Genomic DNA, 13,966 nt, shown 5'->3' on the forward strand with positions numbered 1-13,966 from the left:
TCTACCTAGATTATTTTTCCTGTATCTACGATGCTTGCGTTCAGCAACTCCAGCAACTTAATAGAATTAATATTTAAACACCTACAAGACGAGACATAGTATGTCGAGCGAAATAATCCAAACAATGAAACCCTCATGTATATACCATACGTCTCAAATTGTGGATATCTAAACATTAACACTGAACTAGAGATAAACAAATCTAAATAAAATCAATAATTAGAAATCCACAACACGAGACTGGTACGTCGAGCGAAATAATCCAAATAAGAAAATTCTCATGTATATACCATATGCCTCAAATTATGAATCACTAATCATTAATTCCAACTAAGAAATAAGGAAAAGCAAATACAGAAAAGTAATGACATTAAATATCATATTTATGATATCTTTCACAATCACTAGGAAGATAAAATAAATATCAGCATATAATTCCATGTACTTTCAAAAGCCAAGTACCTCGGTCATATATCTCAACAATGAGTCATATTTATAACTAGCATCCACCAAAGACTCGAGCTATCAATAATCGTCACAATGCAAATCCTTACAAAATTTTAATTCGTCACATTACCATGCGCAACGTACTACTCTATAGGTATCCTAAACATTATACACGGTTTATTAGTCTCACCACGATCTCAATGTTAGACCCTAGAGGGGGCGATTAGGGTCTTATGCTAATCTAATCCGATTTTATGCTAATTAAAACTAATTGATAAATATATTCTTGCAAGATAGATATACAAAGAGTTATGTGCAAGAATATGTAATATACACAAGGTGATATATCCTAGCAAAGAGGTATACTGTATGATATATGCAAGGATATGCAAACACAAGGGTAACATAAACAAATGATATAGTGGATGAAATAAACAATGAGAGAAAGACTATAAAGATGAACAAATCTAAGTGTGCTAAGCCAAACTCAAACAAGCAATATGATCATAAAGTTCGGACCTTCCGTCCTACGTCTCCGCTCCCCACTCCCGGGGAGAAATCCACTATCATGACTGGGTTTTCTACGCTCACCCGAATAACGTTTACAACCATACTATGTTGGTTTTCAACGATCACCGATCAACATATACACTGACTCACAATGTCGGTTTTCAACGTTCACCGACCAACGTCCACTTCTCACACTTAGTTTTCTAGTTCACCGAAAACTTCACAACAACACACTTGGTTTTCAAGCTCACCGAAAACCTTACAACATTCTTAATGTAACAATAAATGGTTTGTTCTCTCATACAAGGCGAGAACTCAATTAAGCACAACTCAATGTTACAATCTCTCACAAGCCTAATATACTATGTATGTAAATACAAAGAGCTCAATGTGGGTGTGTGTAACAAGGAGGTAAATTAAATCTAAACTCAATACAAAACTAGCTTTAATAAAATGATAATCAAATAAATATGCAAATGTAAAGCTAGATAAGAGTTTAGAAATGCTTCTCTAAAAAACAAGATGGAGAGATAGATTAAGATGAAGCTCAATCAATAGATAAGAGTTTAGAAATGCTTCTCTAAAAAACAAGATGGAGAGATAGATTAAGATGAAGCTCAATCAATATAGATGATCTCCTCCACTTGTGTAAAACTTCTTCCCAAATAAAAACTCTTTTAAAAAACACTAAACAAATCTAAACCATTGTTTAAAACTTGTTTAAAAACTTCTTGGATAATGAAAATAGTTATGGCAAAGGGGTATATATAGGGTAGAAGAAAACAACTCAAAAAATCTCAAAAACCCACTAAAAAAATCAAAAAGAGAAGTTACCGTTAAAGTTCAACGGTCGGATTATACAGTAACAATGATCGACCATGGTGGTAGACCATGAAGTTTATCAAAACTGAGAGAACGTGCAGAGAGTTAGACGGTCGACCGCACTGTAGCGTGGTCGACCGCTGATACTGTAGCACTGCATATTCATCTTTATAAAATCAATTAAAAATAGTAAATCAGCTCTAAAAAATATGAAATTTTGAGAAAATGTTCTATACATGTATAAGAACATGTTAGAGAAAGAATTTATGAAAAATAATTTATAATTTAATAGAAATAAATGTTTGAACACAGATATACAGTTTATGAAAATCTGCTGACATACACAATTTTGTAAAATCAATTGGGCATAGTAAATCAACTCCAAAAATAGTAAAATTTTGAGGGAAGTTACTGAACATATAGATAAACATTAAAAATAAAGAATTTCTTAAATATCATTTACCATTTATGAAAACTCATCTATTTTGTAAAAACATGCACGAACATGCACGAACGAAAAACATGATTTTGTAAATTCAATTAAACATAACAAATCAATTTCAAACTTGATGAAACTTTGGGAAATGTTTGTGTAGGCAATAAAAATTGCCTTTAAATCCTTATCAGAGAAGTTCAGAACAAAACTGCTAAAACCTCACCCGAAATAGCAAAAAAGGGGAAAACACAGATATCTCCCAAACCGTAAGGAATTTGGCAAAACGGAGGAAGCAAACCAAAGCCTTAGGCTTGGTTCGGATTACTCCATCTCGTTGAGATAGGCGATTTTCATATATAACTCGTCCAATTCCGACTTACGGTTTGAAAGTTACGGCATATTCTTCAATCCATGCTCAGGAGCTCGCCTGCAGCTCGAAATTCGCCTGCAGTCCCAAATCCGCCTGCAGACCCAAGTCTGCATGCTCGCCTGCAGCTCGAAATTCTCCTGCATGATCATGTTCGCCTGCAGACCTAAGTCTGCCTGCTGTTTCGAGTTTGCCTGCAGACCCAGCTCGCCCCGCAGACCCAACCTGCAGACTCGCCAGCTCACTGTCAACTGCCCACTTGGAGTATGGGAACAGTTACATCAGTGGTCAAACCCCACAAATCAAGGGAGATGGCACAGTACTCCAAGACCGTCAAGTGGCCGCTCACAGTACGAATGACTGGGCAGGTGTCAAGTCGACCTGAACATTCATAAATGCAGCTCACCTCGGCTGTCTGAGTCAAGGGCCGAATCCGCCAGCATTCGGCGAAGCTGTCCAAGCCCACTCGAGTACCAGGAACACGCTGTCCCACGAAGAGAGAAGACACGGTACTCCAGGCCCGCCGAATAGCCGCCCACAGTACAAGTGAGCAGACAGGTGCCAAATCAACCTGCACCCTCATAAATGCGACTCACCTCAGTTGTCCAAGCAAAGGGTGAAAGCCACCGGCGCTCGGTGGTTGGTCAGATCCATTCGAGTACCTGACAGCCGTTGTCACACGTACGAGGATAGGCCTTCCCATTCCTATGTGATATGACATAAGGCACAATCCCTCGAATGACCATTCATATTGCTAGGGCGGCAGGCTCTCTCTCCCCCATCAGTGGTCAAATCCCACGAATCAAGGGATGGCCCATGCCATCCCTTGCCTGTTAAAACCCATCTTCAGTAGCATGAAGAGGGGGATTGGCTGTTGCATATTCTGCTGGCTAATCTCCCAAAGGTTGAGCCTGGACCTTTGCCAAAGGCTCCCTCATTTGAGAACTGAAGCTCCGGCAACAACTTCGATCGGATCGTCCAAGGGAAGCAGACTCGGCACGAGCACCGAGCGAGGCGTCCTATCGCCACCGAGGAACCCACGTTAAACAAGGAGGGCCTTCCCTCCGCTTATGTTGTAAACATTTGATTATTAGTTTGTAATAAGCTGTTCTTATCAATACAAACGAACACTCCCTGTTTTCGGGAAATCAAATTTACATCCTACAGTTTGCAAATGTGATTTTAAACATGTTACAAAAAATAATTTTCCAATTTGCATTTCCAAATTGTAGAATCTTATTATTTTGTAAAATCACGTAAGTATGGACTTGTAAAAGCTTGATCTTGACAGAATGAGTTTAAACAAAGTTTTGAAAACTTTCCAATAGATTTATAAACTTGATAAAAGATATAAAATAATGTCGTTAAGTCTATAATCTAAAACAACGATAAATCAAACTAAACGTGTGTGTGATATTGACCTTGAAGTATTAACACACATAATATAAGTCTCTATTCCATCCATCCTCCAACATGTTGTTTGCCTAGAATAAATACGAAAACACAAATACTAGACAAACAACATTAGATGTAAATTGTTTGCTAAATCAACATCAAAACAAGAAGGCCAACACTCAATACATAACATGAGTGCGGGACAGGCTACTATATAGCTATCCTAAAAGACGACTCACAAGCCTCATCGCACCCTTGTGCGGACGGAGTGCTAGACAAAGTATCCAAACCCGACTCAATGGCCTGTATAAATAGAATATCGACACACTACCATACATAATACTGAACTGAGCTCATCAACGGTATCCATCTCATGTATAAACTTTGTATATCTGGTATATCGACGTGTTATCCCAAATAGTATTAAGCTGTGCTCATCAACGATATCCAACATGTGTATAAATAACTCTAACTTTAGTGTAATTAACTCAACACTTGTCAAACTCCCCTTTGGGACACTCATATATGTACTACGACACTATTCAGGTGTACTCGTGACTGTACGTGTAACATCGTGCGGCTTGAACCCCAAGATCGCATTCAAAAATACAAGAAACAACACTCAGAAAATAAAACAGCAGCAGATCGGTCGACCGCTTCTAGAGCGTTGGTCGACCGGATAGCAGGCGTGCACAACGTGCACAAATAGATCATCACCAGTGGGCCGACATTACCCGATCAGTCGACCTGTCGAAGGTTTTCCCTCAAGTTACAGGCTTCTGTGGTTTCACATCTTAATCAAAACTAGATTTTATAATCACGGAACATAAAACAAAATCAAAACTTTCACATATGATTAACAGGGGTTATCTCAAAGATAAAATTAAAATTTTGACTTTATTCTAATTAGGTTTAACATCCTAATTAATCACAAATCTCAATTTAAAACATGAATTTACCAACATAATTAATTAAACATGATAGAATCTAAACATGGATAGAGATAAATTCGTTTAAATATGATTACACTACTTAAGTATCACAAACCTAAACATCTCTAATCAACATGTACTTACTTAAATAACAAAACTTGGGTTTTGAACATGAATTAGTCATGATTATTAAGTTAAAAATGAAATTATGAACACCCTAATGATCATTGTTATGATCATGAAACTATCGTAAATAGCAAGATAAAGTTATAGATCTAACATTGGGTTAAGACTTATCATCAAAAATCTGATTTTTAACACCTCAGATTAAGATTAAACAATAAACAACAAATTAAACATCTTAAAACTTTAACTAATCATAGGGAAAGGTTTGGATGAAGATGAACTTGCCTCAAACGACGTGCTAAAACTCCCAAACACGCGTGAGTAGATCCCTCTTCAACCACAATCTCTAAACTCTGTTTCCTCTCCAAAAACACCTCAGGAAACTCCAAGAATCTACAGGTAAGGTTTAGGGTTGAAGAAGGGAAAGAGGTTGTTTGTTAAAGCTCATTGTGAATAGCTCCTCCTAAATTAGGGTTAAAGCGAGTATAAATACTCTCGTTATGAACTGGACCTGAATCAAAAACAAAACCCACTCGATTCAAAAACCTGCACAACTCCATTAGTCGACCAATCACCACCCATTGGTCAACCAATTGGGTGTCATTGGTCGACCAATGGTGCCTGGTTGGTCGACCAATGGTGCCTGGTTGGTCGACCAATTGCGTTTGATTGCCTGTGCATACCATGTTTTCCATGTTTCACGTCTATACTCGTATATATGTATCGAATTAATCTCAAATCAATTCCTAGCATTCCCAAACATCACTATATGTTATTCATCACAGTATAACATATTTATTATTATATATCACAATATTTTTAATTTACGGGATTTTATATTCTTCCCCTCTTAAAAGATTCTCATCTCCAAAATTTCGCAATCATATCTTAGAGATTAATAATACCAGAAAATTACATTGAGGGGATAATTCAGACAAGGAAACCCTCACACACACATCTCGTACCATTAATCTCTAGATATAAAACATAGCAATATCTACACTTAACTATCTAAAATATGAATACTCTCACTTAACCCCTAATTAAGCGAAACAAGTACGTCAGGCGAAAAATACAAACAAGAAACCCCCTATATATGTACCATGTGTTCCGAATGATTAGGATCTAAGTGTTAATACCCTCATTCTAGCATTAAATATAAATATAATCATATAGATAATCATAAACACTAATCAAAATTAATCAATCAACCTGCTCAAATAGGTGTGGGTAGTCGTGACGCATAACATCTTCACGCTCCTAAAAATCCTCCTTGATATCTATACTTAACAGTCTAGAATACAAATACTCCCACATAACCTCTAACTAAACGAAACTAGTACGTTAGGCGAAAAATCCAAACAAGGAACCCCCCATATATATACCATGTGTTCTGAATGATTAGGAGCTAAGTGTTAATATCTCAATATTAGCATTAAGTATAAACATGACCATATAGATAATCATGAACATAAGCAAGTCAAAATCAAATCAAATTAACTACTCAAATAGGAATCTCAATCGTAGTCAAATCCTCATGAAGTTTGATCTTTGGCGCGTCTAACACTCGCTGCTGCTCCACATCGCATAAATGTTTCTTAAGCATCAAAATATGAAAAACATCATGTATACTCGACATCAATGCTGGAAGATCTAGCCAATACAAAACAGCTCTAATACGCTCCACTATCCTGAACAGACCAATAAACCTCGGGCCAAGTTTTTCTCATTTTCCAAATCGTTTAACTCCTTTCATCAGCGATACTTTTAACTTTACATAGTCCCCAAACTGGAACTCTGACGGTCGTCGTCACTGATCTGTGTAACTATTCTGATGACTCTACGCTACAAGAATACGCTCTTAAATAATTGCTACTTTCTCTATGGTCTGTCTTACAAGCTCCAGCGCAACTAACAAGCTATCTTCTGGTTCTACCAAACAAATAGGTAATCCGCAATGTCTCCCGTACAACGCCTTATATGGTGCCACACCTATCGTCACTTGATAACTGTTGTTATAAGTAAACTCAATCAATAGAATATGGTCCTCCCAACTGCCTTGAAAATATATAATACATGCCCGTAACATATCCTTTAACACCTGGTTCACTCTATCTGTTTGCCCATATGTCTACGAGTGGAAAATACTGGAATACGATAACGTGCTACCAAAAGAATTTTGGAAACTTCTCCAGAAAAGCAAAGTAAAAACCGAGCCTCGATCTGATACAATCGTCTTTAGAACTCAATACAATCTCACGATCTCCTGGATAAATATCCTCGCATAGATTTTTGCTATATAAATTGTCTTCACTGGTATGAAATGTGCTGACTTCGTCAACCGATCAACTACCACCCAAACTGAATCACTCCCCTTTTTTTATTTTTGCAATCCTACAATAAAATCCATAAAAATATCTGTCCATTTTCACTCCGGAATGTGTAAGGGTGTAGGGATCCTGTCGGTCTCTGATGTTCTGCCTTTACTTGTTGGCAGGTGAAGCACTTAGCAACATACTATGAAATTTCTCTACGTATGTCGCTCTACCAAAAGTATCTCTTCAGGTCCTTGTACATTTTTGTTGTGCCTAGATACACTGTGTATCTAGTGCGTTGTGTCTCGCTAAGTAATTTCTTCAACTACGGATTATCCGACATCACTAGCTGGCCTTCTATTCGAAGGCTCATCTGCCCTGATGGTTCATTTTACGTCGGCTCATTGAAAATCTCTTCCTTTCGGATTTGAATCTAAGAGTACTCTAGCTGGGCTCTAACCACTCTATCACTCCAAGATGGCTATACTGACAAAGCTTCTAAAAATACGCTGCTCCTGCCAATCTCTGGTCTAAAGTCAAACTGGCTAAGAGTGTAAAGATCTCGATATAACGAGTACCTCAAAGCCAAAATCTGATGACGACGCTTCCTGCTCAACATGTCTGCTACGACGTTCGCCTTCTCCGGATGGTACTGAATCACGAGCTCATAATCCTTAATGAACTCAACACATTTTTGTTGTCTCTAATTCAGTTCCTCCTGCGAGAATAGATATTTCAAGCTCTGGTAGGATGTGAATAATTCGAGTTTCACTCCATATAGGTAATGTCTCCATAAGTTTAGTGCGAAGACTACTGCTGATAGCTCCAAGTCGTGTGTGGGGTGATTCTGTTCATTCGTTCTCAACTATCATTAAATATATGCTATTACCCTCTGGGTCGGCATCAAAACACCTCTTAAACCTAATAACGATGCATCTGCATAGACAACAAAAGTCTTGTCACTGCTCGGGATAATCAATACTGGCGATGTAGTCAACTTAGCCTTCAAAGTCTCAAAGGCCTCCTGGCACTTCGTTCCCCACACAAACTGTACACCCTTATTCGTAAGACGTGTAAGTGGTGTTGCAATTTTCGAGAAGTCCTGAATGAACTTTTTATAATAGCCGGCCAAATCTAAGAAACTACGAATCTTCGAAACAGTTTTCAGTGGCTCCTAATCAAGTGCTGCCCCAACCTTCACTGGATCTACTTTAATGCCCTCTCTGCCGATGATGCGGCCCAAAAATCTGACCTCGGATAACTAAAACTCACGCTTGCTAAACTTAACATATATCTGGTGCTCCCGCAATGTTCGCAATGCTAGTCGAAGATGTTGCTCGTGCTCTACCTCTGATCTCGAATAGATGAGGATGTCGTCGATGAATACATTTGTCCATGTATGGACGAAAAACCCAGTTTATCAAATCCATGAATATCATAGGTATATTGGTCAGCCCAAATAGCATGACAAGAAACTCAAAGGACCCATATCAGGTCAGAAAGACAGTTTTGGAAATATCCATTTCTCGAACCCGTAACCGATGATAGATAGAACAAAGATCAATCTTTGAGAAATAGTGCACTCCCTACAACTGGTCAAACAAGTCATCGATCCTCGGTAGTGGATACCTATTCTGGATGGTGACCTTATTCAACTCATGATAATCAATACATAAGCGCATGCTACCGTCCTTCTTCTTCACGAAAAGGACCGGTGTTCCCTATGGAGAATGACTCCGACGAATAAATTTCTGAGATAACAACTCATCTAGCTGGGTCTGTAGCTCCCTCATCTTAGCAGATGTCATACGATAGGATGCTCGGGATATCAGTACTGTGCCTGGCTATAACTCGATAAAGAACTCAACCTCTATCATAGGAGGTAACCTAGGTATATCCTGAAAGACGTCCGAATAATCTGAGACGATTCTAGTCTTGCATAAATCGACACTCTGATCCTGCAGCATGACCTCCTTAATGTACACCATAAATGACTCCGCAATTTGGTTGCCATGTGAGGTCGCTACGATCAACTCTATTATCAGACCCATCGGATGCCCGCAAGCTGAATGTTTTTAGTAAAACAGTCGATGCTAACATGGTAAGATGGTAGCCAATCCATACTTAGAATGACGTTGAAATCCAACATCCATAAGACAATCAATTTGATAATAAACTCAGACTCTAGACTGATGACACATCTCCAACAGATACTCTAAAATAGGGATACCTCCCCTAAAGGAGTTGAGATTAATAATAGTACATCTAAAGGATGTGCAACTACCTGAAGCCTATCCATGAAGGAATGACAAATAAAAGAATATGAAGCTCCAGAATCGAACGAGATACGAGCTGGAAAGTAATTCACTAAGAAAATACCTTCTACAATGGCTCCGCTCACACCATGATCATGTGGTACGACTGCATAAACTCTGTCGACGGGTGGTGCCTGATGCATTGATGGTGGTGGAACATACATATCTATCTGACACTGAGGAGTCTCCTAAATAGTTTGAATCTAACCTACTAGCCCCTTAATCCTCGGAATGGAAAGTGGTGCCTCTATCCTCTATTGTTGGCCGTAACCGTGGCCCTACAACTGCTTACCCTGACTACAGTTCTGCTGCTTACCGTGTCCTCGATCATGTTGGTGGCCCTGGCCTTTGTACTGCTGGCTTCCTACTGGTGTACTGTGTCAATCCTTAGCCTTATGGCCGATCCTGTTATAATTAAAACATGCACCATGTATCCTGCACTGCTGTGGCGCCCTCAATTCATATTGTGCTCCCTTCTTATACTGTCATTGTTACTAGTGGTAAATCATTGCCCTGCTATTGGGGTCTTCTAAGTCTTGAAAAAAGTTTCTTGTTCTTGCTCTTATCTCCGGGCAGCTCTGCTTCCATAATTAGCTAATGGTATGTTTCCAGCTCCAATCGAGCTAGTTCTATCTATTTATCGAAGTAGTAGATGAAATCCTCCAATGAAATTGACATTCATTGCTCTTGCATAAACTGAAGTTGGTGCTATCCTCCAGCGTCGCCGTTTAAGTTGAATATGACTAACCTTTGCCTAAGTACTGAGTCGATGTTAAGTATATCTAAAAATACTTCTCACATATTCCTTTCATTTATAAACTATAACTGAACCCGATGCGTCCTAAAATTCTAGTGCTCTCAGCTTCTAGTATCTTCCTCAATCTTACCGAGCCAAGCTCCCTGCTCTTCGGCTCTATTAACAGCTGAATGCGGCGATGGTGAAATCGTCAGTATTACCTCTTCAATTGGTACAGATAGTACAACTGGAGGTGGAACTTCAGAAAGAAAAATCTCACTCCTCGAGTGTTGCTAGTCTCTACTTCTACAATCGGTGTTACCAAGTCGATTAGATACCATGGAGCTTGCTGCAGCTCGAGCTCTGCTTGCCCAGCTCTCTGGGTATGGGTTTTACCTCGACTACGTCCTCATCCCGATATTTATAATATCAAGAAGAGAGCTTAATTGACACAATAAATGAGTCGCAAACACACCACACCAAACAAACACACACGACATCACACACCACACACACAGCACACACACACACCACGAACACACACAGCATTATTATATATTATATATTATTATTATATATATATATATAATAGTTATATATATATATATTATATATATATAGATATTATATTGTACCATAAAGAATATATAATATATATATATATATTTATATATAGTTTAATATATAAATGTACGACGTATAAGTTTCACATTCATGCAAATACTTTTTCAATCAAAGTAAGGTAGTTGTCATAAAAAATTCATAATTTTTGAATAAATGTATATAACGTCTTCACTCATTCTAGGAATTCCTAGCGGACTCTATACATGAATCCTAAGAAACTCTATTCTAGCCCCATGACTCAACACAGGATTATCCTAAGGATGCCAGAACTAGAGCTCTGATACCAACAATGACGACCCCGGGTTCACACAAGACTACAGTCCAAGATAAAACCAGAGATGTCAAACCTACCATGCACTCATACTATGCAATAACACGTTTCACCAATCACAGTTATATTCTCTAGTGGAATCAAATAAAAGTGCGGGTACAAAACATGCAAAATAAAGGAAATAAATGCATTAGACATGATGTAGAAAGAAATATCTCATAAATAAAAATTATGTCTCAAGTGAAATACATCTGATCTCTATAAATAATGAAAATGTCTCAACATGAATCAACTAAAAATCGTACTAAGGCATACTGTCTTTATAATATGTAAATGAAACTCTAATGTCTGAATAAAAATATAAAACTACAGTTGAGCCTGTAGTGATAAAATCTGCGATGGCGACTATGCTAGAACTCCGTCATCCTGTGGCCCACCGAAACTCTGAGCTGCCTAAAAACAATTTACAATAAAAAAAATAATAAGAAGAGTGTCAAAGCACTATAGCAAGATCACCTCCATCCGCTTACAGGGAAAGGACTGCTAGATGAAGTGGAGCCTCTATCTATTAAGCATAGTCTACCTAGATTATTTTTATTGTATCTAATGGAATTAATATTTAGACACTTACATGATGAGATAGTATGTCGAGCGAAATAATCCAATTAAGGAAACTCTAATGTATATACCATATGTCTCAAATTGTAGATATCTAAACATCAACACCAAACTAGATATAAACAAATCTAAATGAAATTAATAATTAGAAATCCACAACATGAGACTGGTATCGAATGAAATAATCCAAACAAGGAAACCCTTATGTATATACCATATGCCTCAAATTGTGAATCACTAATCATTGATTCCAACTAAGAAATAAGAAAAAATAAATACAAAAATGTAAAGATATTAAATATCATATTTATGATATCTTTCACTATCACTAGAAAGATAAAATAAATATCAACAATAATCCCATGTACTTTCAAAACCCAAGTACCTCGGTCATATATCTCGACGATGAGTCATATTTATATCTGGCATCCACCAAAGGCTCAGGCTATCAACAATCGTCATAATGCAAATCCTTTCAAAATTCTGATTCGTCGCATTACCTTGCGCAATGGACTACCCTGTAAGTATCCTAAACAGTGTACACGGCTCATTAGTCTCATTGCTATCTCAGTGCGTAACATGAGTGTGGTACGGCCTACCATATAGGTTTCCTAAAAGACAGCTCCCAAGCCTCATCGCACCCTCGTACGGACGAACTCCTAGACAAAGCATCCAAACCTGACTTAATGGCTTATACAAATAGAATATTGACGCACTACCCCACATAGTACTGAACTGAGCTCATCAACGATATTCATCTCATGTATAAACTATGTATATCTGCTATATCGACGCACTATACCAAATAGTACTGAGCTGTGCTCATCAACGATATCCAACATATGTATAAATAACTCCAACTCAAGTGTAATCAACTCAACACTTGTCAAACTCCCCTTTGGGATACTTATATGTGTACTATGACACTATTTAGGTGTACTAATGACTGTACGTGTAACACCGTGCACCTCGAACCCCACTATCGCATTCAAAAACACAAGAAACAACACTCAGGAAACAAAACAGCATCAGACCGGTCGACCGCTCCTAGGGCGTCGGTCGACCTCTCCTAGAGCGTTGGTCAACCGGACAGCAGACGTGTACAATGTGCACAAATAGATCATCACTGTTCAACCGACATTACCCGATCGGTCGATCGGTCAGAGGTTTTCCCTCAGGTTACAGGCTTCTGTGTTTTTGCATCTTAATCAAAACTAGATTTTATAATCATGGAACATAAAACAAAATCAAAACTTTCACATATGATTAACATGGGTTGTCTCAAAGATAAACTTAAATTCTTGACTTATTCTAATTAGGGTTAACATCCTAATTAATCATAAATCTCAATGTAAAACATGGATTTACCAACATAATTAATTAAACATGATAGAATCTAAACATGGACAGAGATAAATTCGTTTAAATATGATTACACTACTTAGATATCACAAACCTAGGGTTTAAACATCTCTAATCAACATGTACTTAATTAAATAACAAAACTATTGTTTTGAACATGAATTAGGCATGATTATTATGTTAAAAACAAAATTATGAACACCATAATGATCATGATCATGAAACTATCATAAACAGCAAGAAAGAGTTACAGATCTAACATTGGGTTAAGACTTATCATCAAAAATCTGATTTTTAACACCTTAGGTTAAGATTAAATATGTAAACAACAAATTAAACATCTTAAAACTTTAACTAATAACAGGGAAAGGTTTGGATGAAGATGATCTTGCCTCAAACGATATGGTGCAACTCCCAAACACGCGTGAGCAGATCCCTCTTCAACCACGATCGCTAAACTCTGTTTCCTCTCCACAAACGCCTCAGGAAACTCTCAGAATCTCACAGGTAGGGTTAGGGTTTGAGAGGGGAAAGGGGTTGCTGTGACACTCACAAAATAGCTCTCTAAATTAGGGTTAAAATGACTATAAATGCTCTCATTAAGAACTAGGCCTGAATCGAAACCAAATCAAAAACAAAACACACCCGATTTAAAAACCTGCACAACTCCGTTGGTTGACCAATCACCAC

At 37.8% G+C, this 13,966-nt stretch overlaps 1 protein-coding gene across 1 annotated transcript in view; it reads left to right on the forward strand.

Moving 5' to 3' along the window:
• Positions 1–13,966, forward strand: part of LOC109826850 — a 34,698-nt gene that overhangs the window by 18,632 nt on the left and 2,100 nt on the right. The window lies entirely within an intron of this gene.

The sequence above is a fragment of the Asparagus officinalis genome, chromosome 10, assembly GCF_001876935.1.
Source record: "Asparagus officinalis chromosome 10, Aspof.V1, whole genome shotgun sequence".
NCBI lineage: Eukaryota > Viridiplantae > Streptophyta > Magnoliopsida > Asparagales > Asparagaceae > Asparagus > Asparagus officinalis.